Raw genomic sequence first — 16,181 nt, forward strand, 5'->3', positions numbered from 1 at the left:
GCAACACACATACAGTAATACAATGAAAACACCACAAAAATACTTCACAAGGAGTTAGAAAAATAGATTATATTTTTATGAGTAGAACGAAACCAAAACAACAAACTCCAATAAGTAGAACCGGAATCATGAATTTTGAAAGAATAAATCAAAAAGTAGTGCTTAGAGTCAATTAGTGCGTATGGGTTACTTGAGATTGCGCTAGACCAGGGTACATCCAAATTTCAGGCCAACTGTGATGGAGGGCAGGCCGGCTACAGAACTCACGCAGGTCCCACTGGCAAAGTACCGTGGATGGAGCAAATGTTGATGACGAGGACTTAATGCGAGCAGCAGGGGAGGTGATGCAGCATTGTCGATCCCGTGGATGCAGGCGATGGTTCACTTCCAAGTCACGCAGTCGAGGAAGGCTTCGCCGTAGAACCCCTTTAGTATGTATCATATCGAGCCACACAGTCTCTCGTCTTTATATCATGCAGGCCCTAGAAGCAATGTCGGCAGGCAGCTGCTGCGCCGACGTAAATGGGCAATGAGTCAGTTCCAATCGGCGCAAAGTCATTAAAGCGTCCGTTTTGATGGATAGCATAAACCACCATTTAGGTGCCCAGGACTAGATTGGAAACACTTGCTAGGGCTGGACTCCCAGATGGCAGAGTCCTGGTGTTGTTGAAGAGCTGAAGGAAGTCTTTGATGGCCCTGGGACTTCAGAACAGGGGGCAAGCCAGCAAGCCCTTGGAGTTACTCTGGGTTTAAGTGAGATGGGTCCAGTACTTGTCCCCAGCAAGGCAGAGATCAGCAGACAGCAGGGCAGTTCAGCACAACAGAAAGCAGTTCTTTCAGAGGAGCTGTCAGGCATAGTGGCAATCCTTGTAGCGCAGCAGTCTTTACTCCTGGCAGAGGTATTCACCGGTCCAGTAGTGTACTGTCTTGGTAGAGTCAGAGCCCCAGTACTTATACCCAAATGTGCCTTTGAAGTGGGGGTGACTTCAAAGCAGGCCCTCAAAGTGCACAGGTGCCCTTTCATCCCAGCCCTGTCTGCAAGGCTATCTGTGGGGGGCAATCAGTCCTTTGTGTGGGACACAGGACATTGATATTCAGGTGTAAGTTCATATCTCTCCCTCTCTTCCTGCCCAGGAAGAGCTATCAGAGTGTTGTTGAATGCAGATGAGTTCTCTGTCACACCCACCCTTCCCGCGTTGTGGCTGTCTAGAGGGAATGCACAAAGTGTAGCTGTCATCCATCTCAGACGTTTATTTGAGAAAGGCTGCAAGGCACACAGAGCAGTAAAAACAAAGAAATGTCCACTTTCTAAAAGTGACATTTCTAAAACCGTAATGCTAAATTCAACTTTACCAGTAAAAAGGATTGATCATTACCATTCCAAACATATGAAACATGATACAGCTACTCCTTTCTAATCTGGAATTACAGTGTAAAAGGGTATTAAGGAATCCCCAATTCTAACCTATGAGAGAAGTAGGCCTAACAGTAGGGAAAAACAAATGTGGGTGTTTGCCACTACCAGGACATACAAAACGTAAATGTACCTGTCTTAACATTTATTGCACAGCACCCTGCCATATGGGTTACCTAGGGCCTACTTGAGGGGTGATATATGTAATAAAAGGAGATATTAAGGCTTGTCAAAGGGTGTTAAATACCAAATAAATGTGTCTGTAAACTGCACACACAGGCCTTGCAGTGGCAGGCCTGAGACAGGGTTGAAAGCCTACTTATGTGGGTGGCACAACCATGGCTGCAGGCCAATTAGTATCATTTAATTTTTTTTTATTTTTTTTATTTATTTAGGTTTCTTGTAGAGCGCTAACAATCATCCCAAAGGGATATCACGGCGCTAAGTTTGCTAGAGAACGGGAGCAGTGGGCTTCATTGCTTGGTTTAGTCGAAGTGGGGGAAAAGGAGAGTTTTTAGTTTTTTCCTAAATGCCAGGTGGCATTCTGTGAGTCGGAGGGCCACAGGCAGTTCGTTCCACTTCTTTGCTGCGGCGTGGGAAAAGGCTCGTTCGCCCATCCTGGCTCTTTTTACCCGGGGGACGCTAGCTAGCGCCGAAAGTTGAGAGCGGAGGTTTCTAGTGGGAGTGTAGAAGTGAATCCTTTTTCTCAGAATGAGTGGTCCTGTCTGGTGCAGTGCTTTGTGAGTGATGCATAGCATTTTGAAAGTTGCTCTCTGTTTCATTGGCAGCCAGTGCAGATCACGCAGACAGTTTGAGGCCGAGTCGTATTTCCTTTTCATACAGATGGCCTTGGCTGCTGCGTTCTGCACCAATTGGAGTTTGGTGAATAGGTACTCCGCCATGCCAACGAACAAGGAGTTCCCATAGTCCAGCCTACTCATCAGGAGAGACTGAACTAAGATTCTTCGGCACTCTATTGGAACCCATGGAAAGACTCTTTTGAGCATTTTCAGGGTTGCAAAGCCTTTGCCGCATATAGTGGCTACATGCGTTTTCATGAAAAGGGAGGTGTCAATCGTTATTCCAAGGTTCTTCGCTGTCGATGTCGGGGCAGGAGGGACACCCAGGGCTACCGGCCACCAGGTGTCGTTCCACAGTTCAGTATGGCCTCCGAACAGCAGTATCTCTGATTTGTCTGCATTAAGCTTGAGATAGTGCTTGTGCATCCAGTCAGCCAAATCAGAGAGACAGTTTATAAGCCTGTCCTTGGGGTTATCCTCCTCGTCTAAGATTACAGTAAGCTGGGTGTCATCAGCATATGAGCAGATTTCCACACCCCACCTTCTGCCAACTTCAGCAAGGGAAGACACAAAAACATTAAACATGGTAGGGCTTAGCGAGGCCCCTTGCGGCCCCTTGCGGGACCTTTATAGGTCAAGGTTTTATGGTATACCACTTGGCAAGGGACTTACAAGTAACCTAAATGTGCCAAACAGGGGTAAACCAATTATAACGTGTTTAGGAGAGAGAGCACATCTGCTTTAGCACTGGTTAGCAGTGGTAAAGTACTCAGAGTCCTAAAGCCAACAAAAAGAAGTTCAGCAGAAAAGGAGGAGGAAGCCAAAAAGTTTGGGGTAACTTTTTAGAGCGGGCCATTTTCCAACATAGTGTCTTTTTGTAAAACTTTTTTTGACAGTTCATCAAATACATAATACAATCTGCAAAGGAAAGACTAACCTGAGGAGCCCAGGTTGAAAAATATTCATCATCAAACCCAGTGGCTATCAGCCCTCTCCACAGATCCCACCACCAGTATGCTGAGAGTCAATCAATCAATCAATCAATCAGATTTGTAAAGCGCGCTACTCACCCGCTAGGGTCTCAAGGCGCTGGGAGGGGAGGGGTCCGTTACTGCTCGAAAAGCCAGTTCTTGAGTTGCTTCCTGAAGGAGAGATGGTCCTGGGTCAGCCATAGGTGGATGGGGAGGGAGTTCCATGTCTTGGCCGCCATGAAGGAGAAGGACCTTCCTCCGGCGGTAGCTCTGCGGATGCATGAGACGGTGGCGAGGGCGAGGCTGGTCGATCGCAGCTGGCAGGTGGGCGTGTAGAAAGTGAGGCGGTTGTTGAGGTACTTGGGGCCCAGGTCGTGGAGAGCCTTGTGTGCGTGGGTGAGGAGTCTGAACATGATTCTTTTGCTGATGGGGAGCCAGTGCAGGTCTCTCAAGTGGGAGGAGATGTGGTAGTGGCGGGGGACGTCCAGGATGAGTCGTGCGGAGGCATTCTGTATGCGCTGGAGTCTTTTCTGTAGTTTGGCTGTAGTTCCAGCGCAGAGGGTGTTCCTGTAGTCCAGTCGGCTGGTGACAAGTGCCTGGGTGAACGTTTTCCTGGTTTCGGTGGGGATCCATCGGAAGATCTTTCGGAGCATGCGCAGGGTGTTGAAACAGGTTGATGAGACGGCGTTGACTTGTTTGGTCATCGAGAGGGAGGAGTCCAGGATGAAACCCAGGTTTCGTGCGTGGTCCGTTGGCTTGGGGGTGGTGCCCAGGGCAGGGGGCCCCAGGAGTCGTCCCAGGCAGAGGGGGATGAACCCAAGATGAGGACTTCCGTCTTGTCTGAGTTCAGTTTCAGGTGGCTGTTCTTCTTCCATTCGGCGACGTCTTTCATTCCTTCGTGTAGGCTGGCTCTGGCGGTGGAGGGGTCGTTGGTGAAGGAGAGGATCAGCTGGGTGTCGTTGGCGTAGGAAATGATGTTCAGGTTGTGTTGGCGTGCGATGGCTGCGAGGGGGCTCATGTAGACGTTGAAGAGGGTGGGGCTGAGCGAGGATCCTTGGGGTACGCCGCAGATGACTTTGGTGGCTGCGGATAGGAGGCGGACTCTTTGGGTTCTTCCGGCGAGGAACGAGATGATCCACTCCAGTGCCTTTTCTTGGATTCCGGCGTTGCTGAGGCGCTGTATCAGTGTGCGTTGGCATACTTTGTCGAACGCTGCAGAGAGGTCCAGGAGGAGGAGGGCAGCTGTTTCCCCGTTGTCGAGCAGGGATCTGATGTCGTCGGTGGCTGCGATGAGGGCGGTCTCGGTGCTGTGGTTAGCTCAGAAACTAGACTGTGAGGGGTCGAGGGATCCGTTCGTCTCAAGGAAGGCCGTGAGCTGTATGTTGACGGTCTTCTCTATGACTTTGGCAGGAAAAGGGAGGAGCTAGATGGGGCGGAAATTCTTGAGGTCGGTGGGGTCCGCTGTCGGTTTCTTCAGGAGGGCGCTGAGCTCGGCATGCTTCCAGGTCTCCGGGAAGGTGGCGGTGGTGAAGAAGATGTTGATGATGTCCCGGAGTTGGGGTGCGATGATGGAGTCCGCCTTGTTGAAGACGTGGTGGGGGCAAGGGTTGGTAGGGGAGCCGTAGTGGATGGTGTTCATCGTGCGGGTAGTGTCTTTGGTGCTGATCGGGGTCCAGTTGCAAAGGGTGGTGGTGGGGGGCATTGGTTCGGTGGTTAGGTGCGTGGTCTGTGCGCCGAACTGTTGTGTATGTCGGCGATCTTGCGGTGGAAGAACGAGGCGAGTGATTCGCAGAGGTCTTGCGAGGGTGTGATGTTGTTGTTTTCGGCGCTGGGGTTTGAGAGCTCTTTGACGATGCTGAAGAGTTCCTTGCTGTTGTGGGTGTTGTTGTCCAGTCGTTCTTTGAATGTTGTTCTTTTGGTGGTGCGGATCAACTGGTGGTGTATGCGGGTGGCATTCTTGAGGGCTGTCATGTTTTCTGTAGTTTGGTCGAGTCGCCAGGCATTTTTGAGGGTGCGGCAGTTTTTCTTGGAGGTCTTGAGTTCGTTGGTGAACCACGAGGCTTTTTTGCTGCTGGATCTGCTGGGTGGGTTCTTCAGAGGTGCGAGTTCATCGGCGCAGTTGGTGAGCCACTGTGTGTGAAGTTGCGGGCTGCTTCGTTGGGGTCCGTAGTGTTGGCGGGAGGGTTCTGGCCGAGGGAGGTGGTGAGCTGGTCGGCGGTGATCTTGCTCCAGCTCCTACGGGGAACCTGTTGTGGATGGTGGTGGGTCGTGGTTCTCCTGAAGTTGAAGTGGACGCAGCTGTGATCTGTCCAGTGTAGTCCGGTGGAGTGGCTGAAGGAAATGTGCTTGCTGGAGGAGAAGACGGGGTCAAGCGTGTGGCCGGCATAGTGGGTGGGGGTGTTCACCAGTTGCTTGAGTCCGAGGTTGACGAGGTTGTCCAGCAGGGTGGTGGTGTTGTTGTCGTTGTTGTTCTCCAGGTGGAAGTTGAGGTCCCCGAGGAGGATGTAGTCTGAGGAGGTGAGGGCGTGCGGGCTGATGAAGTCTGCGATGGCTTCGCTGAATTTTGTGCGTGGTCCCGGGGGTCTGTAGACGAGAGTGCCTCTGAGGGTGGTCTTGGGGTCGGTGTGTATCTGGAAGTGATGGTGCTCGGCGGCGGTGATGGTGTCGTCGGAGTTGGTCGTGATTCGGATGCTGCTTCTGTGGACGATGGCGATACCTCCTCGAGTCTGGTTGACGCGGTCCCTCCAGGTGATTTTGTATCCGTCCGGGATGGCTATGGCGATGTCGGGCGCTGAGGAGGCGTTCATCCAGGTTTCCGTGAGGAAGGCGAGGTCTGGTGATGTTGTGTCGAGCAGGTTCCAGAGTTTGACGGCGTGTCTGTGGACGGAGCGGGTGTTGAGCAGGATGCACTTGAGGTGGTTGTTGCTGGTGCCTGGCCTTTCGGGTGCACGTAGCTCCTTGTAGGGACACTGGTTCAGAGTCCTGAGGAAATCCCTCAAACACGGCATATGTGATATCCTACCTCCACCCAAACAGAGAGTCAAAATGAGCAAAAAGAGAAGGCTAAAATCAGGCATCAGGAAGGTGGAAGGCTACAGCAGAACATCACTAGAGGGATGAAATATGCAGGTGTGGCATATATGCAGGTGTGGCCTTGACCATCTGTTCCTCTTATCTATATAGTGCAATCCTTACCTGAGGGTTTTTTATTCTTAGCCCACGTGGAGCTTTCAATTATTTCCTGCACTGTCAATTACACAATATGTGTGATTCCACAGGCTTCTCTCCAAAGGAAATGTTTCCATGAGCTATGGAGTGGAATAAATATATGCAGCACTGGAAAAGGAAATTGTTAAAGGGTTTGTATTAGCTTCCTATCAGCATCATCCCTCTCATCCATGACCATAATAAAAAGGATATTCTGTAAAATGAGACTGAGCAGAGGGGACAAGATGGATGTGCAATCCCAAATGGCAGAACCTTTGTGCTCTTTACATGGAACAAAATAAATGTTCTAGGCAAGAAAGAGAGGCTGGGGGGCGCTAGAGGGCGCACTGCGGAATGGCCGCACTGTCGTGAGGCTCCCGCTGCCCGGAGCTATTATCCGCCTAGGGATCCTGATTATCATCGCTGCGCCCTGATCTGACCCCACAGATCTACTGGGATATCGACTGACTACCCACGGTCCAACTCCTGGGCCATTCGGAGGTTGCTGGCCGAAGTTACGAGGATCCCAAGTTTCTCCGACTTGCGCTCTGGAAGTCTGATGCCCCCTGACCCGGCGTCATCGGGCATGCCAGTCCGGGGCTCTGCACGTGGGGTGTAGGCCTTGCTCCGCCCCTCTCCACCGGGCCCGCTCGCTGGCCGGGCAAGCCGTTTGGCTCTTCCTTGCTGTCGGACTTATCTCTTGGTTCCTACATCTGCCTGCCCGAATACCATTGCTCAACGGATCTTCTTCTTATTTTCTGGGGGTTCCCCCCCTTGGACTGGAAGTGGAGACGGCCATCTTCTCGTCGTTGGGAGTGGTGGGGCGCGCTGGCCTGCTCGTGCCCCCACGATTCGAGCTTTTCTGGCCGTACCCTTTGTCCGACCTATATCCTGACTCCTATTTGCTTTGGTCCCCCATTGCATCATTAGCGCACCATTATGGGGAAGCCGGACACTAAACAATCTAAATTGTCCTTTGACTCTGGAGGGGCTAGGCGGGGGACGCGTTTGCTCCAGGAGGCCGGGACTTCGCAGTCCCCCCCCCCGAATGTCGCTGACAGTGTCCCGCAACCACCACCACCGGACTTTACCCAAATGATGCAGGAGATGAGGCAGGGGTTTGCCACGATAGTGGACAAAGTGGACAAGATATCGTCACGCATGGATGCGGTCGTCCAGAAGCTGGACGTGCATGAGGAACGATTGACGGCGGCGGAACAGCGCATTTCGGACCATGATGACACGGCGGCCACCCATACCACCCAACTGGCGAGAATGGACAATATCTTGCGTGTCATTGCCGCTAAGAATGAGGAGTTGGAGGCGAGGAGTAGGCGCAACAACGTGCGCATTGTAGGTGTGCCGGAGTCCACGAATGTGGGCAAAATGGAGACTTATGTGGAGAGGCTACTGGTGGGCGCCATTGGGGCGGAAGTGTTCTCATCCCAGTTCATCGTTGAGAGAGTGCATCGGACACTGGGACCTCGACCGGCCTCTGGGGCTGCACCGCGCCCCATCATTGCGCGCCTTTTGAACTATCGGGATCGAGATGCCGCCCTCCAGGCTGCCCGCACTAACAGGGCCCTTTCCTTCGAAGGGGTGTCTTTCACCATGTACCCCGACTTCACGCCGATGGTGCAGGACCAGCGTCGTAAGTTCCTGGGGGTAAAAAAGAAGCTTCGGGATCTACAGGTGGACTACGCCTTGCTGTACCCTGCTAAACTTAGAGTGACGCACCAGGCTAAACAACATTTTTTCACCAACCCACAGCATGCTGAGGATTTTGCGAAGCGCCTCCAGCGCGAGCGAGCAGCTGCGGATCGGGGAGGCGATCGAGACCCTGAGGATGAACATTCGGCGGCTGAGGAGGAGGTCGCTTGATTGTGGTGACTTTGGTCGTTGTCTCTCTATTTACTGTTTTTTTTGAGTATTCTGGACGGGTGCCTGTTATATTGAGTTCTACTGCCTTCCTTCTCCGCATTTGCGGCCTGACTATTGCCCGCTTTTACTTTTGCTGGTGCGGGGGTCATGTCTTTATTGAGATGAGTGAGTGCGTTTTATTTCTTGGGGTCGGTATGGCACCGCAGGATGGTGCTATCTGGCGTCGCGCTCTGGGCACCCACCCCCCCGCGCTGCGCCTGGGGCCGTCTGACACCTGTTGGCGCGGACACTGGCGTGGCGTGAGGGAGTGGTGTCGTGCACCTCTGGAAGGTTCCCCGGAGGGTGTGCCCCATGTGTACCTTTGGTTTGGATTCTAGTCCTATGTTGTTTTACTGGATGTGTGTTGGGGAATGGGGGGGGGTGGGGGTGCGTATGGCCTGATGGTTGGGGTGGTATCAGGTGGGTGGATGGGGCGGGAATGAAGCTGTCCGTGTTTGTTTGCCCAGGACCCCTGGGTCGATATGAGAGGTGCTGCTGTTGTCTGAGTGCACAGGAGTGGTGTCGCGCCCGCTATCTAGGCTGGTCCGCTTCTTTATCTGACGGAACTGATCCTAGGGTCTGTGCTCCCGTCCATCTTGGGCCCGAGTGCACCGGCCGCCATCTTAGGCTGCCACGTGACGGGGAGCGCTATGTCATGGTAACACGTGTGCGAGTTGCGGGTTGCGTAAGTTGGATTGGCGGCGTGCGGCGTGCAGTATGCTCTGAGTGCTTGTTGCATGGATGGCTTGGCTGGGGGGGGGTTGTTGAAGTTTTTGTTGAATGGTTCGGAGATGGCTGGGGAATGTGTGGAGTGTATGTGGGGGGTTGTCTGCGCCCTAGGGTATGGACCTGTCGCTGGCTGTTGCTGGTAGTTGGATGCCCTGTGTTTGCTTATTGGGTCCCGTGGGGCCCTGAAACTGGGTAATGTCGACTGCTGTTATAGATCAGATATCGATTCTATCCTGGAATGTACGGGGACTTAATGATGCCAGGAAATGTCGTAGTGTGATCTAGTATCTGGACAGGCATGCTATTCATGTTGCTCTCCTCCAGGAGACGCATCTGCGTCCCGCTCCTTCCCCCAACTTTGGCGGGAGGTGGGCTGCGGCCAGGAGGTTTGCTTCCTATTCTTCTTATGCTCGAGGGGTTGTCATCCTTGTTAAAAGATCGCTCGCATTTCAGGAACTGGGATTTGTGGGGGACCCTGAGGGGCGCTATGTGCTACTGAGGGGGCGGCTTGGGCAGAACACTGTACTGTTTGTTAATTGCTATGCTCCTAATGTCGATACGCCAATCTTTTTTGTCACTTTATGGGGTCATGTTCTTGCTGTGGATGCCACTTACATTGTGTGGGGGGGTGATTTCAATTTTGCATTACATGCCCAGTCGGACAGATCGGAGGGGAGTCCTCAGTATAATGTACAGGCTAGAGAAGTGTTGCGTGGGATTGTGGAGGAGGCTGGGCTGGTCGACAGCTGGAGGTACGCCCACCCTGCCACCAAGGAGGGCACTCATTACACCACACATGCTCGTTCATGGGCGAGACTGGATTATGTGTTTCTCTCTAGAGGGTTGGCTGCTGGCCTACGGGAGGCTACACATCTGGCTCGGACGTATTCTGATCACTGTCCGGTGAAGGTTGCTCTATCCGTCCCCGGGCTGCATAGGCCGCGCCCACCTTGGCGTCTATTTCCGACTGCTTTGCTTGACCCGGTGTTCAAAGAGGAGCTTGGTGCAGAGGTAGAGGCGTTCTTCCCTAGAAACAAGGGCTCTGTGGACAGCGTCGAGGTCATATGGGAGGCGTTCAAGGTTACGATCCGGGGTGTCACTATATCTAAAAGTTGTGGAGTACTTCGGCTGATTGTTCGGACTCTCGAGAGCTTGGAGGCTGACTTGCGAGACTTAGAACGCAGGATGCAGGTTGACTCTGATCCCGATCTTCTGGCGCAGTTCCGTACTAAACTCTCCGAATACGAGGAGGAGGCTGCTAGAGAGGCTAAGCATAGGGGGAAATACTGGACGGCGAGGCGATACTGTAAAGGGGAGCGGCCCGGTAAGGTCCTCGCTGCCCTTACTAGACATCCAAGGCATGGGTCGGACGTGTTGGAATTGGTGTCACCGGATGGCACTCGCAGTCGGGACACTTCGGAGATTCAGCGTACTTTTATTGACCATTATACACACCTTTACACGACACAGCAGACGGGTGAGACTCGTTATGGCGGATTTCTTGATGAACTGGCACTTTGTTGGTTATCGGATGGTCATCGGGAGTTCTTAGGCAGGCCCCTAGAGGTGGATGAGGTAAGGACTGCCATCATGTCTCTGTCTAATGGGAAGGCAGCCGGCCTGGATGGCCTTCCTGCTGAATTTTTATAAGTGTTATGTGGACACCATGGCCCCTGTTCTCCGTGAGGTTTTTGAGGAGTCCCTGGAGGAGGGACGTCTGCCGGGTTCCATGCGGGAGGTCGCCATTACGTCGCTGCTTAAGCCGGGTAAGAATCCGCAGGATGTGGGCTCCTATAGACCCCTCTCATTGCTCAACTGCGATGTCAAAATTCTCGCGAAGGTTTTGGCAGTAAGACTAGCCGAGCTCATGCCCGTTATTGTATTGCCTGACCAGTCGGGATTTGTGCCCGGCCGTGCTACATCCCACAATCTTCGCACCTTGTTTTCGTTGGTGTCGACCATTGCTCCTACTGTCCCGGTTGCTGCTATCTTTCTTGATGCCACTAAGGCGTTTGACTCTGTTGAATGGGGCTATCTTATTGATGTTCTTTGTCGGATGGGTTTCCCCAGGATCTTCATTTCATGGGTTAAGCTCTTATATACCGATCCGATGGCGAGGGTAGTGGTGAATGGGGTGTTATCCCCCTCGTTCCCTCTTACGAGAGGGACCCGACAGGGATGCCCCCTCTCGCCCCTCTTGTTTGCTATAGCCATTGAGCCGCTGGCCTGTAGGATTCGTCAGTTTCACCAGCAGAGCGCCTTTAATTGTCTTCAGCGACAGGTCGGTATTTCGTTATACGCCGATGATGTTACGCTCTATGTCAAGGACCCTGAGAACAACCTTAATTCGCTCCTACGGGAGCTGATTGCTTTTGGGGGTGTCTCCGGTGTCCATATCAACTGGCGGAAGTCTCAATTTTTCCCCCTCACTGCTGCTGTAGCTAGATTTCCCCTTGACTACCCTCTGGAATGGTGTGATTCGGAGTTGCGATATCTCGGCATTGTCGTGTCCTTGGACAGAGAAGAATCGATTCGACTTAATTATGGTGTGGCTATTACTAAACTTGCAGACGATGTCACCAGGTGGATGTCCTTGCCTCTCTCCATGGCCGGTAGGGCGTCCCTTATCAAGATGGTAGTTTTGCCTCGCTTTCTTTACCTCTTTCAAAACCTTCCGTATCATCCTGGTGCTTATTTCTTTCGCAGACTTCGTTCTGAGCTCATTCGGTTGTTCTGGGGGGGCAAGCAGCCACGGGTGGCTTGGGCTACCCTTACGTTGCCCTATGCTGATGGCGGTTTCGACGTCCCCGACTTTGAGCTTTATTATCTCAGCGCTCAGGCGCATTACGCTTATCACTGGATGCGCCCCACGCCGTTTATGCCCCAAATTGCTGCTGAACATTGGGTTGCCCACCCGCTCCCATTGGAGGGGATGGTTTTGGGCAAGGTGTCAGATGTGGAAACGCCTCGCACGACGGTGACGTGCACGGTGGATGCTTGGAAACGGGTGGCTCAATTGCTGGGCGTTTCCTTTCTTTATTCGCCGGCCTTGCCTCTGTCTTATCATCCTGATTTGTCGTTGTTGTTGGAAACGGGGTTTCAACGAATGTGTAGGTGGCTGGGTATCCTCACGTGGGGCGACTTGTTTCATGAAGGTGCCTTCCGTATGCAGGCTCATTTCTTCGGAGCGGCTGCTTGCTCCCCGCTGGAGCTGTTCTACTTTATCCGCTTGCGGCAGGGCATGCGTGCTCTGCTACCAGACTTCCCTTCGGAGCCTGGGGTTACCCTCCCCCTCCACGTGCTGTTGGTTTCAGATGGGCGACACCTGGTGTCGAAATTATACGGGGCTATTCGCAGACAGCGTTCGGTCCCGGCCAATCGGGTGCGCGAGCAGTGGGTTGCCGAGTTGGGTGCTCCTATTACCGACGAGCAATGGAAGTACTGCTGTGGGCTCACGGCCAATGTTTCCTCTAGTTGTCGCCTTAAAATTATCCACTACAAGTTTGTTCAGAGGTATTATTATACCCCGGCGAGGAAACTACGGTTTCATTTGGCGGAGGATGACAGGTGTGCTAGGTGTCGTGCGGAAGGCGGTGACTTCCTGCACTTGGCTTGGAGTTGTGCGGGGGTGTTGGAATATTGGACTCAGGTTCATGTAGCCCTGCAGATTATGGCGGAGGATGGGGTGGCATTTGACCCCTTAGTGATGTTGCTGGGCTACTCTAAGGACGTGCCTGCCTCTCACCGAAGGTTTGTTGACGTGGCCCTGCTGCTGGCTAAGCATAGGGTTGCTTGTTGCTGGGGTCGTGGCAGGGTGCCGCGCTTTCAGGATTGGTTGACTGATCTCATATACTGTCAGGATCAATACAATATCTATTCTGACCTGATGCCTGTCAGATGCAGACCGAAGGACTTTTGGAGCCCGCTCCAGGTGTACCTCCTAACCAGAGCTGCGCAGGACTCTGATTCTGAACTTGGGGACCGTGAAGGGATTGGTTGATGGCAACATGGTGGGCTGGGATTTTACATTACACCTGCTGATCTTTCAGTGTCTGGGGAGAGGCTGAGCCGTCTCCTTGACATGCGAGCTGCTGGGGGCTGTAGTTCCCCTTACGACAAGTGTGTGGCTAGGAATTGAAATCGTATCCCTGTGGGGTACCCTTATTTTTTATGTGTCCCTTTTCTATGTGTCTCCTTTGTTTTACTTGCTATACGCTAACAGAATGTGTCCATACTGTATTGTCTTATTAGCTTGCCTGAACATGCTGGATCGTTGCCCTCTTATTTGCACTGTACATTTCGATGTTGCTCCTTGTATTGATTGGTATGCTGCCCCGTACTTGTTTGTATCTCATTTTTTGGCTCTGACGTACCATTGTAATGGCCATATGTGACTGTATGTATTGTGTATGCACTTCCCTTGACCCTGCTTGTCTCCAAATAAAGGTTTAAAAAAAAAAAAAAAAAAAAAGAAAGAGAGGCTGAAACGTAAATGCCACAGTACAACTCCAAGTTCCGTGTGTTTAAGCAGTATTCCAGGGAAATGCCAAGCCTTCAGTATAACATTTCTGCACCCCTTCTGATAAAAAAAGGAGGAAGATTGATATAAAAAGGAGGAAGATTCAAATTGGTTCCTAGGTGTGAAAAACAAGAACTGGAGAAGCAGAGCCTCCCTGTTTCAGAAAATTGTTAACATTACTGTGCTAATGTTGCAAATCCCCCGGCCCGGACGGGCTACCCGCCAAATTTTACAAGGCCTGCTCAGATGTCCTCATTCCTGAGTTACTGAAAATATATGCAGCGGCCACAGAAGACTCCTCCCTCCCTCCCACGCTGAATGAGGCCAACCTTATCTCCATCCTCAAACCTGGCAGAGATGGTACACACATGGGCTCCTATCGCCCGTTGGCCCTTTTAAACACGGACTACAAAATACTCGCCTCCACCCTAGCCCAGCGGCTGGCCCCCTTGGTTCCAGCGCTGGTGCACCAAGACCCAAACGGCTTTGTTCCCACACGTAACACCTCATATTATATTCGCAGACTGTTTCGTGTAGAAGAATACGCTACTCACCAATGGCCACGATCGGGGTGCCTAGTACTGGACCTCGAAAAGGCATTTGACTCAGTGGAGTGCCATACCTGGCAGCAGTGATGGAAAAGTATGACCTGGGAGATGGTTATACAGACATGGTTAACTTGTTGTATCAAAGACCCACCATCCGTGTGCGCATGGGCAGGCTCCTCTTGGATGCCATCCGAGTGCGAAGGGGCACCAGGCTGGGTTGCCCCCTGTCCCCACTACTGTTTCCCATGGCTGTAGAGCCTCTGGCCACGATACTGCGGACACAGGGGGAGGAGTGGGGAATTTCGATGGCGAATGGTATACACGCAGTCTCGCTCTATGCAGATGACCTGCTTTTGTACGTCAGGGATTTGACCAACACCCCGACATCTCTAGCTGACATATTTCAGACCTTTGAGGACATGTCAGGCTTAAGAGTCAACTGGACCAAATCGGACGCCTATCCATTTAGCTCGGAGACGCCTGAATGTGATGTCTGAATCGGTGGCGAAATACTCAATTGGTATCCCACTACGTTCCCGTATTTGGGAATACACATATACAGGAACCCATCGGACATACTGGACGGGAACCTGATGAGAGCGATCTCCTCATTGCGCGTGCAGATGACCTTCTGGAAAACCCTGCCCCTGAATGTGCCAAGCCGAGTGGCGCTGACGAAAATGATAGTCCTACCACGACTATTGTATTATTACGCCAATATCCCGAACTACGTCCCTACCAGAGTGTTTCGTGAATTGGAAGCCTTACTCCGCGGCCTAATTTGGAATACAGATAGACCCCGTGTAGTGCTGGCAAAGCTGTATATGACCACTGAAGCTGGGAGCCTGGCACGTTGTTCCATCCCCTGGCTAAGACCCCCCCCCCCCCCTGCCCTTCACAACTACACCTAGCGGTGGCGCGCAGGTGCTTCCTACGCTGCTTAAAACTAATCCGAATGGTGAGGCCGTACGCCCCGGTGCTCCCCTTGCTGGGCACTCCCAGAGGGGATGGAGTGGTAACGGAAGTCATGCTGGTGAGATGGGCACAGGCGGGAGTGGAGACGCTAGGAGACCTCTACACGGACGTAACCTTGCTTACTTTTGCTGAACTCGCTGCGGACACAGGCCTACCAGCCGGGCAGTTTCTGTTACATGCGTCCCTGGTGCGAACGCTAGCGGATACCTGGGGTGATATGTCTGAGGAGCCGCCAATGCACCAATTCATGCAATATCTACATGTCATGGGTAATGGCACCCACGTGGTGCACTGGTTAGCGCAAGCTCTCTTGGTACATAAGCAGCACTCCACCCTACAACTAAGAGACAAATGGGCGGTGGATAGAGGAAGGGCCTGGACCGACAAAGAATGGGCAATGCTGCTGAATAGTCCAGTCATTGTTCCACGTAACTCCCGCTTTAAGATCATACAATTTTACATCTTACACCGCGCATATCTGTCGCCTGATAAAATTAACAGGTACTTCTCGGTCACCAACACTGCATGTCAGAGATGCTCCCTGATTGGAGCAGACCTCTTACACATGCTCTGGTTGTGCCCCAGAATCCAGTCGTACTGGGACACGATCACAACACTGCTGGCACAATGCACTGAAGAGGACATACAGCACACATGGGAAGCCTGCATTCTGGGGCTCTATAAAAGGACTAAAGTGAACAATGTACCGGCTAGGTTTTGGGACCTAGGACTTGTTACGGCCAAACGTCTGCTCACCAAACGCTGGAAAAACAGCGAACTCCCACATATTCGACATTGGTATGCCTGTTTTACCAATTGGGGGAGGGCGGAATGCACAATATTGCGCCGAGAGGAGACGGCGGGCCTGAGAAAATTCCCCATTGCACAACTTTGAGATGATACCCTGAAGTCCTTCCAACAAGCAAACCTAGAACAAGGAATCACTTGATATATGGCCCTCCTTCGGAACAGACCACAGACATGGGGCACGGCAGTAACCCCTCGCGCCCACCACCTCCCTCCCCGCCTGTAACTAGATGCATAACATGACATGCAAACGCAAACCTACAACACTGCAATGACACGAGGGCGTACCGC

General features: G+C 52.4%; 1 protein-coding gene across 1 annotated transcript in view; it reads right to left on the bottom strand.

Annotated features, from left to right (window-relative positions):
* LOC147690028 (phospholipase B1, membrane-associated-like) overlaps positions 1–16,181 on the bottom strand; it is a 186,901-nt gene that overhangs the window by 57,580 nt on the left and 113,140 nt on the right. The window lies entirely within an intron of this gene.

The sequence above is a fragment of the Lissotriton vulgaris genome, chromosome 9, assembly GCF_964263255.1.
Source record: "Lissotriton vulgaris chromosome 9, aLisVul1.2, whole genome shotgun sequence".
Lineage (NCBI taxonomy): Eukaryota > Metazoa > Chordata > Amphibia > Caudata > Salamandridae > Lissotriton > Lissotriton vulgaris.